We start from the raw sequence: 12,064 nt of genomic DNA, 5'->3' as shown, positions 1-12,064 counted from the left end.
CTCTCTCTCTCTCTCTCTCTCTCTCTCTCTCTCTCTCTCTCTCTCTCCACCTCCTCCTCCTCTTTGTCCTGATTTTTTTTATGAAGGATAAGCCTAAATGAGCCTCCTCACTGGCTCCATCCTCAGAGAACAAAGTCCAGGATTCTGACTTCTCAAGATCCTATGCTGGATCCCAGAAGAAACAACCCCCTCTTGTGCTTGTAGGCTGGACCAGGCCTCTCTCAGTGACCAGGTGATTAAAGAACTCAGGACTCTGAAGGCAAAGAATCCAAAGCTGCTTATCATCTCCAGTACATGGTAAGGGAGGAAGGGAGACAAAGAATTCCCTCTGCTCAACCCTGGCCCTATGTGTCTGGTTTAAGCTGAGAGGTGAGAAAGGCACAGATATCCTGGAAGAAACCAGGAAACCACAGCAATTGAAGTAGGTAAATTCTATATCTATGGACATTTGTGTGTGTGTGTGTGTGTGTGTGTGTGTGTGTGTGTTATTATATGCAAAAATAGACTCTTACAACATGCTCACCTCTGGGAACAGTAAATGTGATGACAGTAGTCACCAGTACAGCCAGACCATTGGAAAAATGAAAGTATGAACCACAGGGAATAAAAACATAGAAAAATGCTTAGAAAACAAAATACTCTTTATCACTGTTTCAATTCTAATCCTCAGACAGACACACACATGAAAGGGAATGTGCGTGCTCCATCAAACACACACACACACACTCACAGACACACACACCCACAGACACACACATGCATGTATACACATATGCAAACATGCAAATACATGCACATGCACAAGCACATGCACACTACTATGGATTAGGAAGCCTCAAGGAAGGAAGAATCTGTTTCCACACCCAGGGACTGTGCTAAAACCTGATTTTTGGCACTTTTCAGTTCATGATCATGAATTCCATCTGTTCTCAAGTTCATAGCTTCTGTGCTGCATGTGAAATGGAGCGGGCTTTAGACATGGAGGGTTGAACAAACATTCCTGCAGAAACACTATGCATCAAACACTATTTGGGCATCTGAGGGCACATTCATGAACAAGACAGAATGGTCCAACATTTATTACCTCAGTCCAGCAAAGAGGGAACCCACTGTCCACATAATTATACCAGGGGAGTCTGTGAATGCAATGGTGGTCTGTCTGAACTCAAAGGTGAGGTGAGCTGTGGTGGCCTCTCAAACTTGGAAAATGCAGGAAGAACAAAGAAGAAGAAAACACAAGTATAGAGCATAAAGAACCATCTTGGGGGGAAAGGAAACCACATGTGAAGACCTTCAGTTCTGTGTCACCATCACCTGAGAGATCCATAGAAAGCATGTCCTAAGGCCCCACTCCATCTCTGCTGACTCAAAATTTTGAGTAGGGCAGCTTCTGTAAGTGACATTTTCTAATTTAGCAGGCTATCCAGGTGACATTTGAACATGGTTATTTAAGGGTCACTGGCCTAGAGGTCAATGAGCAGGAAAGGTTGGTATAGGAGGCCCTGGAGTGGACAGGGACCAGAGTAAGAATAATGCTGAATGTCAAGAAAATTCTACTTCTGCCCAGAGGCAATGAGAGGCATTTCATGGCCTCAGTCATGAAGTGGCTAGGGTTAGGGATCTCCTCCCATGTTTTATGGTCAGCTATTGTGCACAAAATGTTCTGGATGGGACAACATCAGGAGCGGGAATACCTGTCAGAGGATCCAAGTGAGGGCTCAGGACACTGCTCACTCCATCCTAGGACAAGCTTTGTGGGTGTAGAGTAGAGAACAGAAGGGAGGGGAGATTCAGAAGGTATCGTCTAGGTGATTAGCATTCACAGTGAGTGATTATTAGTTTGTTTTCTGGCTATAACACAATGTCTGACACTGGGCACCACATATAAAGAACAGAGACTATTTATTGCAGTTATGGATATAAGGAAGGACAAGGACATGGACTCTGCATCTAGAGAAGCCTTTCTTGCTCCTCCATCTTATTTCACAAGAGGGAAGGTTGAGAGCAAGAAGTTAAGTTGGCTTTTGTATCAATCTGGTCAGAACATAGGAATCTACCTCTGTGATGATGCTATTGACCCCTTCATGAAGGTAAAGAGCTCATGATTTCATTTTGTCTGACTCTTCCTTCATCCTATAAACACTTTGGCATTGTATTGGGGATTAACTTTCTAATGTGTGAACATTGGGGAATACATTCATATAAAACAAAGGAGGGGTTTGAGATTATACTGGTTCTGGCACCATGGATGCACAGGAGGATGGGGGCCCTGATAACAGTTGTGGCTCAGGGAAGAAGCATGGGACAGAGTTAAAATTCAGATGGGTTGGGTTTTGTGTGGGGATCTTGTGCACACAGCTACGGCTCTCAGTGCTTTCCTTGACATCTGAGGGAAAGAATATGTCTATGTGTAGGAAGCCACATGTGATGGTCCCTGCTAAGAACATGGATGAAGAAGAAGTGAGTGATAGCCCAACCTCATTCAAGAAGGAGCGACAACATCCAGGTATGTGAAGGGATCAGACCAAGAGCCTGTAAGTACTGGGTACAAAATCATCTGTAGAAGGAAGTTATCATTTCTCTTTCTTGTTTGAGTTTGTTTTATTTCATATACAATTATTGTATTTATATCATTTCTACCCCCCTATCTATTCACTCTAACTCCTCCTGTGTTCCATCTACAAACTCTCAAATTCCTGACCTCTTCTTTAATATTATTATTGTTAAATATATGTGTGCATACACTTATGTGTACATACAAATATATAAATACAATGTGATGAGTTTATTTACTGTTGGTCATGTATACATGTTTGAGGGTGGCTATTAGGATTGGATAACCTATGTAATAACCCTTGCCTAGAGAAGACTGATGTTACCTCTCTCCTACCAGCTGTTAAGTGCCTATAGCTCTTTATTTTCGCATGGAACATTAAGAGATTGCCCTCATCTAAATTAACATGTCAACTACTGTTGTCATTGGGAAGATCTTGATGAAGTTTTATGGGTGCAAATTCTCTGTCCCATACAGAAAGTATTATCTGTAATAAATGTCCTAGAAGTGGTGATCATTTCTATCCCCCTGTCTCTGACATGGAACAGTACAAGCTCCTCATAAACAAGAGTCTCACCCTTGCAAGACCTTCCACAAATAGGACACAGAGGGAAATCTACTTCCTTCTGTCTCACCATTGAAGGCTACTGCTCCCTCTCTCTCAAGTCTGTGGCTTGTATAAGGCTCTGTTCCAGAGATCCCTCTCTCATTCTGCTCTGCTATAGCCTAGAACTCACTTCCATGTCCCTCTAATCATCCATTTTTTGAGTTCTGTTCTGTTCTCAGCATACCCACTTAAGACATGCTAGGAAGAAAAAAAACACAAAGGCTCCCTTAAAAGCATGAATGTTGGATGGCTGCTCAAAAAGCACAATGTAAAGAAAATAAAACAGAATCTCACAGACACACACACATATGTATGTATACATATATATGCAGGCAGCCCAAGAGCCAGTGATACAGACTGAAATTGCACTTCCTGATAAGGCCTAAGCTGGTCAATCTAGAAAGTGGTTCAGCCATGGTATATTACAGAGTGACCACTGCATGACCTCTTCTACAGGAGTGGTACTCATAACTTGTACCATTAAAGACCTTTCATCCATGCTCTCCTGTCTCTCCAGAAGATAAACCCATGGAAACTTTGGGGACTGAGGATGACTTCTGGGGCCCTACAGGACCTGTGGCTACTGAGGTGGTTGACAGAGAGGGGAACCTGTACCAGTAAGTGGATTTTGCATAGCAGAGGCTGCTTTTCACAGTTTACTTTTCATAAGGGATCCCCACAGAAAGACCTCCAACCCAGTCTCTATTGTAACTTCTTCCTTTGCCAATACAGAAGACTAGGCCAGGACTACAATAGAATTTAGGGCTATTGTAAAAATAGGGGTCTTCTTCAAACTTTTTTTTTAAATTTATAAAACAAGAGACAAGTACTTTTCTGTCCAGTTCCTCAGATACATCAACCACTTCCAATTTGTTTCAACTACATTCATTTATTGTTAACAGTATCAGAGTATTGTGACAGTACAACTATCGCAGTAATATATGGCCAAGACATCATAGGATTTCACTCACAGTAATTTTACTAGGCATCCCTATGATTAAGATAGGACCTAGTCTTCCACAACCAGCACACCACTAATAGTTCAACTGTGCTGACCTGAGTACCTCATTTCACCTAAACAGTCTGTGCTAGCTTTTCTCATTATGTAAAATATAGTCTTTCTAGTGATTACTGTATTCTTGCTATAAACAGCATCCCTTTCCTCATAATATTTGTTTTTCTTGTCTCTTACCTTTCTATTACATCCCTGTATTTTCTACATTCTTCCTTTACTAACAACCATATGTGCCAAGAACCCCCTGAAGCTGAGAACATGATCATGTGTATGGCAGCCCTATCCTCCAAAAAGTACAGTCTCATGAATAATGAATGACTAAATACACAACAATGGTATCTTCCACAACCTGTTACCCTCCTCCAACACTGTTACAGTCACTATCTCAGCTAAAGAAACTGTCACTATTCAATTCCTTCCACAGAAACTGGCACTTGTCTACCCAACAGTTGCCAAACAGACAGCATTGGGAAAATAACTGAAGATCTTGTTAAAGTATTTTGGGACCAATGATTTACCACTATTACCATTACATAAACTCCCATTATTGGGAAGTATATAGACACTTTAAGAATATAAACACTAAAAACTGAAGATGTACCTGATTGTTTGAGCCATTGTCAAGTGTGCACAATGTCTTAGGTTTATCTCCCAAACTTGACACACAGGAGCACTGACATGGAGCACACACACCTATTTCATCATTATCATCATCATCATCACCATCACAGGAAGAGCTGACTGTTCCCTACATGTGTTACAAGGAGGTTTGCATTAGATCACTCAGTACTCACAGTTCTCTACGATGTTGTCATGGACCCTGTGTACAGATGAGGAAACAGATTGGGAGATTAAATGACTAATAAGGGAACCACATAGACAGCAGAGGAATAAAACTCAGGGCCAGATGCCTGAAGTCTGCTGTGTCCTGAGCTCTGCACTGGATCTAAACACAAAAGATGAGTAGTACTGGTTTGAAGTGGTGTCTGCTTCTCCTCTTCCAGAGTTCAGTTGCCCATGGCTGGTTCCTACCACTGTCCCAGCACAGGACTCCACTTTGTGGTGACAAGGGCAGTGACAATCGAGATTGAATTCTGTGCCTGGAGTCAATTCCTGGACAAGACTCCCTTGCAACACAGTTACATGGTGGCTGGACCTCTGTTTGACATCAAGGCTGAGAAAGGAGCTGTGACTGCAGTGTACCTCCCTCATTTTGTGTCCCTCCAAGGTAACCAAGGGAAGCTTTAGGAGGAGAATGGTAATAATGGGTGGACTTGAAAGGCCATGTAGGAACTAAAGGATGGTGGGTGATAAAAAACTGTTTCAAGGTTTCCTTAATTAGGCATAGCAGTTTACAGAGGTGGAAAAATATATTTTGTCATCCCTTCTTGTCTGATGTATCTTCTTTGAAGCACATGTCTCCCAGCCTTATAACTTTATTTCTGTTTTACCAAAAGGAATTCCTAATTAGACAGTTATGTCCTCCATAACAATATTAACTGGTGATTATCAATTACTCTTTAAAAATATGTCCCTCAAAGTGTACTGTTTCTGCTCAGATGGAAGGGTATCCTGGGATTGAAAGCCCAGGAACTATACAGTTCTTATGGGGGGAAGGTATTCCAATAGAATGGTATCCTGAGACATGGGAGCTCAGGAACCACACAGCGCTGAGAGGAAGCCTCCTCAGCAGAGGCATTGAAGCTCCCAGGGGAGGGTCTTCCCAGCTGAGCTCAGGAGCTCAGGAGCCTCAGCCCTGCTCCTTCTTTTACTTCTTCTCTTCTCTTCATTGTGTCTTGTCTTCTTGGCTTCTTTCTACTAGAGAGTCACACCAGGCAGAAAACCCGACAAAAGACATTTATTGGTGGGTCCAAGTTCTGGAGGGACAGATCCAGGAATGGCTGCCATCTGCTCCCAGGAGGTTCACAGCAAGGAATTGAACTATGGACAAGTCTTAAATAAGATTTCTGAGGGGGGTAGAAGTTTTAGGGCAGAGATTTTAAGATTCAGGATTGATGGGATTTCAAGTCCTGAGATTGGAGAGCTCGAGGATATATGGGTTTCCTATTCAGGGATTAGTGGAGTTTTATGCTCAGAGATTGGTGAGGGTTTGTAGGAAGGAAACTCAGGGATCAATGGGTGTTCCTGCTCAGGAATTGGTGACTTTTTAATCACCTGCTATTGACTGCATCAAGCTTATGGGTTACAGTGGGAAGTCCTTCCCATCTGAAGCTGGCTTTGCTGAGGCATCATCTCTGTAGGGTTTCTAGGGAGGCTGGAGAGGAGGTGCCCCCACTGTGGCCAGCTCCTGTGAGACAGGTCTTGCCGTGGAGTTTCACCAAGGCTCTATGTTAAGGCAGAAGAGATGGTGTAGTTACAGTGGACAGCTCCTCGGGACAGCATGTACTCTGAAGTATCATGGTACTACAATTATGACAGGAGCTGCCATTTTGGACAGCTCCTGTGGGGAATTTTACTGCAGTAGCCACAGGCTGGGGCAGGAAGGAGGGGCCTGCCACTGCTTCGAAGAGGTTTTTGCGAAGTGAATCTTGGAAACTATAAGGAACACTTGTTACTCAGGATCAACCAACACTGTAAGCCATTACACTCCTACAGGCATGGAGAAAATGATGTCACCACATGCCATTTGAGAACTAGAGCCACAAAAACAGAGTATTCTAATAAAAGAGAAGGCTCATAAAGTGTTCCAAACACAGAGATCTCCAAATATACCTTCAGAAAATGGGAAAAGGGTTCCCAATGAATGATCTCATTTTTAAAAAGCCATTACTACAGTCTGTGATCCAAGCACTCTGGAGGCTGAGGTAGAATAAATTAGAACTCAAGAGCATTTTAGACCACACAGACAGACTCTACCAAAAACGTAATAATAACAAGAAAACCAGCAGTAGTAAAAGTAGCTGGTTAGGTTTAATTTCTCTCTTGCTTCAAGGAACACAGCAATAGGATCACCATAGCTGCAAACAAAATCCAACTCACAGCAAAGGAAGAAGGTGTTTGTTCATAGTATGAAGAGGGTGGGTAGCAGGTGGTAGGGATGTAGGGATAATGTAACACACAGATACACACACACATGCACACACACACACACACACACTTGCACACACACATATGGGCCCCTCACCACCTGCAGCAGTTGAAAGAACTAACCCTAAGTCCTCACAGTGGGTGAGCTGGCTCTGCTCATGACTAGCCACAGCATTTTGGAGAGGCAGGCCTACAGCTTCCCTGGGAAGCACAGTAGTGCTGGCCCTGATCAAGGGGGAGTTGGTGGGCCAGCCCTAAGTACATAATGAGGGAGAGTTGGCCCTACCACTTATCTGAAATCAGGTAGCATGGGCCAGCAGCAGAAGAGATGTCCTCTTCTACCCTCTTGCCTCTCACCACCTGATGAAGTCCCGAAATCTGATCCTAGGGTCATGAGAGTAGGCCCATTAGCAGGGACCACATCAAGTTGACAAGGGACATACATCTTCATAGTTGTAACCATTGTCAACTTCATACCCAAGCACATTGCTTTAAATTATAACTATTTAATCTCTGCCTTTAAATTTTCAGTTTCATCTCATCATGAAAAATACAATCTAGTTTCAAAGATCCCGTTAGATCTTAATAACTCAAAGAGTTCAAAAATCTGCCTCTAAACAGAGAAGCAAGGTAGTGTCTTAACCATGAGCTCTTATGAAATAAAAAACAAGTTACATATTTCCAACTCACAGAATAAACACTGACATTCTAACATGGAAGAATCAGAGCATAGTAAGGAGTGCTCAGACCACAGCAAGACAAACTCTATCATCACAAATTCTGCAGCTTTGTGTCCAGCCAGAGAGTTCATGGTATCATTCAATGGACTCCAAAGGACTTAGATAGCTCTATTCTCTAGTTCCACAAATGAAACACACATAGCCTCTCATTAGTCCATGTCTCTACTCCTTGTCTAAAACTTTATTTGGCAGGAAAAAATGTGGTTCAGCCTTCTCCAACATCCTAGGATTTACATTTGTCTCTTAGGCTTCACTTTCAAACATTCATAGAATGACCTCCCAGGACCTCCTCACAAGATCTTTGACTCAGACACACTGCCTGGCCGCAGCTTCTATATGATGCTGTGCATCCTGACACAACGAACCCCCTCAATAGAGCATCTTTCAAACATAAAAAATCTACAGAGATGATACTGTCAAGTTCTAGTGTCAGCTTTGAGATGTGGCCACACCAATAGCTATATGATATACTGACCATAGGTAAACACTTACTTGAGTTTCTTGGAACAGAGAAAACCATCAGTTAAGGCTTTCTGCATTTAAATAAATTTGGCTCTTCATAGAATGATGCCTATGGAGTGAGATTTTGTCCTCAAAACGCCTTTCCTAGTGCCACAGTACAGTACGCTTTTCTCTTCTATGATGATGATCTCTTTAGCAATTACTACTAATTCTGAAGAATCATTCAGAAAGGTTTTTTTTTTCCAAGAAACTTCTCCTACCAAATTAGTCCTTTATATTTAAATTCATATTCAAACACATTCAGGGCATTAACACAATAAATCTATATTCTTGAACAAAATGTTGCATTAATAGATTCTTTCCAGTTTAAATTTCCCAATAAAAACCTTTGTACTCTCTGGAAACTCATGAGATGGCCTCTACTGACTATAGGAATTACTGTGTTTCCTGCATTCACCAGAACGTCACCATAAGCACTGCTCTCAGGACAGTAGAATATTTCCAATGCTAAGTATCAAATTCTGCAATATTCCATCCACAAACCATTCCAAAAGCCTAAGAACTACTTGATCTGCCATTTTTATACCAACAACCCAACTCCTAGTATCAACTCTCTGTCAGGTTACTTTATTTGTGACTCAAAAAACAAAACTTGACCAAAAAAACTCATTTGAGAATAGATTTATTTTACCTCAGAGTTCAAAGGTAAAGTCAGTTCTTCATGACATGGAAGTCTGAGAACATGGAGGTGTGGCACCTTGTAAACTTGCATCAACAGATAGGGAGCAGAGATCAGTGAATGCTAGTGCTCATGTGAGCTTCTCCATTTAACTCAGTCCTGGATCCTAGTCCATGGAATGATGTTACCACCTGTGGTCGATCTTCCCAAATCAATTACCCTAATCAAGATAATCTCCTATTATGCCTACAAGCTTATAACCAAGGTGATGCTAGATTTCATTAAGTTCACATTTAAGATCAACCATTCCAGGGATCCTTATAGCTTTGAATTTAGTGGACGAAGGTACGCTGGATCTCATTCATAACAGGAAAAATGTCCTGCAGCAAAGACTTTAGTGGATATTGTAAAATCCCAAAGCAATGATGTTAGTGATGACAGCACCTGACAACCTGAGGGTTATCAAGTTTCTGGCAGTAGCCTCTTTATACCATTCATGGGGAAGACCATCATGAACCTCCACTCCATATGTAGCAACTACCTAGGGACAAAGCCAAAGCTGCCTCCCACTGAGAAGCAGTATCCATGAGTGACCCCTGGAAGCAAGTCACACTTACCCGCCCTGGCATCATGAATTTGTAGTGAGAAAACAGTTGATAGTTTTGTGATGTTATCACTAGAAGTTAATTAGTAGATCTTAAATTAGTCAATTTTCTCATAAACATCAAAAAATAAATACAAACTAAATAGAAATCTTAATCAAGGCAAGTTGTAGAAAAAAAATTGTATTGAGGCTTACAGTTTCAGAGGATGATACACAGACCTTCATGGGAAGGAGCATGGCAGAAAGCAGGCAGGCATGTCACTGGAGCTTACAGCAGTAGCTGAGCGCTTACATTCTAATGGGAGAGAAAGAAAACTGATAATGGTATGAGCTTTTCAAACCTCAAAGCCCACCAGTGACACATCTTGTTCAACAAAGTAATACCTCTTAATCCTTCCCAAGCAGTTCCAACAAATAGAACAGTCTATTCTTATTCAAACCACAAATTCACAAACATTATAAATCATGGGTACTAGTTTCCCAGTCCAGCATGGATAGATGGAAATACTAAATCTACATCTCTTGAATCTCTTCTTTCACAGATGGAATGGTGGACACCTCCTTGTTCTATGTTGCCCACTTTCAAGAACATGGGATGGTCCTAGAAACCCCAGCAAGAGTGGAAGAGCATTATGCAGTACTGGAAAACTCAAGTTTCTCCCCAATAGGAGTTCTACTGAGATTGATTCCTGCTGTTGGGCAATTCATCCCCATCACTTCCATCACACTGATCTACTATCACCTCTATCTCGAGGATGTCACCTTTCACCTTTACCTGGTCCCCAATGACTGCACTATTCGGAAGGTGACATTGAGAACCACAAATGTGGGGCCATGGTGGGCAAAAAGAAAATTTGATTTATAGCTACTGAGCCCCTTGGATAGATTCTGAACTGAGTGTTAGGATTTATTTCTATATGGGGAACCTGGTGTGCTTATACAATTCTGCCTTCTTTTGCACTCTGCCCCTCACAATTTATGAATCCCCAACCAGCTTCTATAGCATCTTTACTCCAACCAGAAGGATGAAAATGCTCTGTGCCCTTCCTGTAGTAACTCTCTTCTTCTGTGGCAGTTACTCTGCTCTCAAAATGATGATGAACAGGGCCAACAATCCAAATATCAGTGTGTCAGAACACAAGGTAGATGGGAGCTCATGAGGTGTCATCACTCTATCCCAAAAAATGTCCTAATCAACCACCTCACTTTATTCAGATCAGATATTATAGCCAAGAAATCTAGATAAATCATTATCTGTAATGTTCCCTAGGCCATTGATGATGAAGAAATGAAGTTTCAGTTTGTGCGCATAAACAAGCCACCCCCAGTACGTGCTCTTCATGTTGGTTCCCACTATATTGTGTCTGGCTCTAAAAAGGTGGAAATTATACCAAAGGTGAGCATCCAGGTTTCTCTGATGCAAGGCTTAGGAAACCTGTGGGTCTTGTTACAAGGCCTTGTAGAAAACTGAGATTGGGGAGAAAACAGTTAAGATTTGGGATGAGCAAGAACACATCAAAGTTAGGTGAAAATTAATTTAAGGAACCCAACAAGAATGCAGAGTAGACCTGGGGACTGGAGGATTTAGATTCAGTCTGACACAGAGTAGTTTCTGGCTAAACAGGGGGAGAAGCCCAGGCTGAGGACCTGTGAGCAGGACTTTCAGGATGAGCTCTCACTCATCCATGGCTGTTATGGTTTGAATCTGAAAGGTCTCCTACAGGTGTAAATGTTTAAACAGTAAATGTTGATCTCTAGACGCTGGTGGTATTTTGGGAATTTGTGGAATCAAATCTGGGAGTACTGGCTGTCAGGAGCAAGCCATATGTGCCAAGCCTCGAGGTTTATAGCCTTGCTCTGCTCCCACCTCAGACTGCTCATTCTTGATCCTCTGGGATATAACAGACCATGCCACAAGCTTTTCAGCTATAAAGAGAGCCCAGCTTTGATGCCTTCACTACCATGAAACTAAACAACAACATAAACCTTTCCTTAAGGTGCTTCCTGTCAGGTTTTGTCAGAATAATGAGAAAAGAGCCAGCAAGCTGGGTCCCAGCTGGGTCCACAGCCTTGTGAGTAAAGATACAGGTTTAAAGATTGAGGATCACAACAGTGCAAGAGACAGTCAGGTCTAATGTGGTGTACAATATCAAGAGATTATAAGGTGATAGAAAGTCCTGATTCACATGAGTAGAAGCTTCTCATACAGCCTCTCTCAGTCTCTCTATATCTCTCTATCTGTTTCTCTTTGTCTCTGTCTGTCTATCTATGTATCTATCTATGTATCTATGTATGTATGTATGTATGTATCTATCTATCTATCTATCTATCTATCTATCTATCTATCTATCTATC

General features: G+C 41.9%; 1 pseudogene; it reads left to right on the top strand.

Annotated features, from left to right (window-relative positions):
- LOC114637676 overlaps positions 1-12,064 on the top strand; it is a 49,246-nt pseudogene that overhangs the window by 30,301 nt on the left and 6,881 nt on the right.

The sequence above is a fragment of the Grammomys surdaster genome, unplaced genomic scaffold (genome assembly GCF_004785775.1).
Source record: "Grammomys surdaster isolate TR1022 unplaced genomic scaffold, NIH_TR_1.0 125368, whole genome shotgun sequence".
NCBI lineage: Eukaryota > Metazoa > Chordata > Mammalia > Rodentia > Muridae > Grammomys > Grammomys surdaster.
Note: the sequence above shows the minus strand (reverse complement) of the source record. Positions and strands in the feature narration are given on the sequence as shown.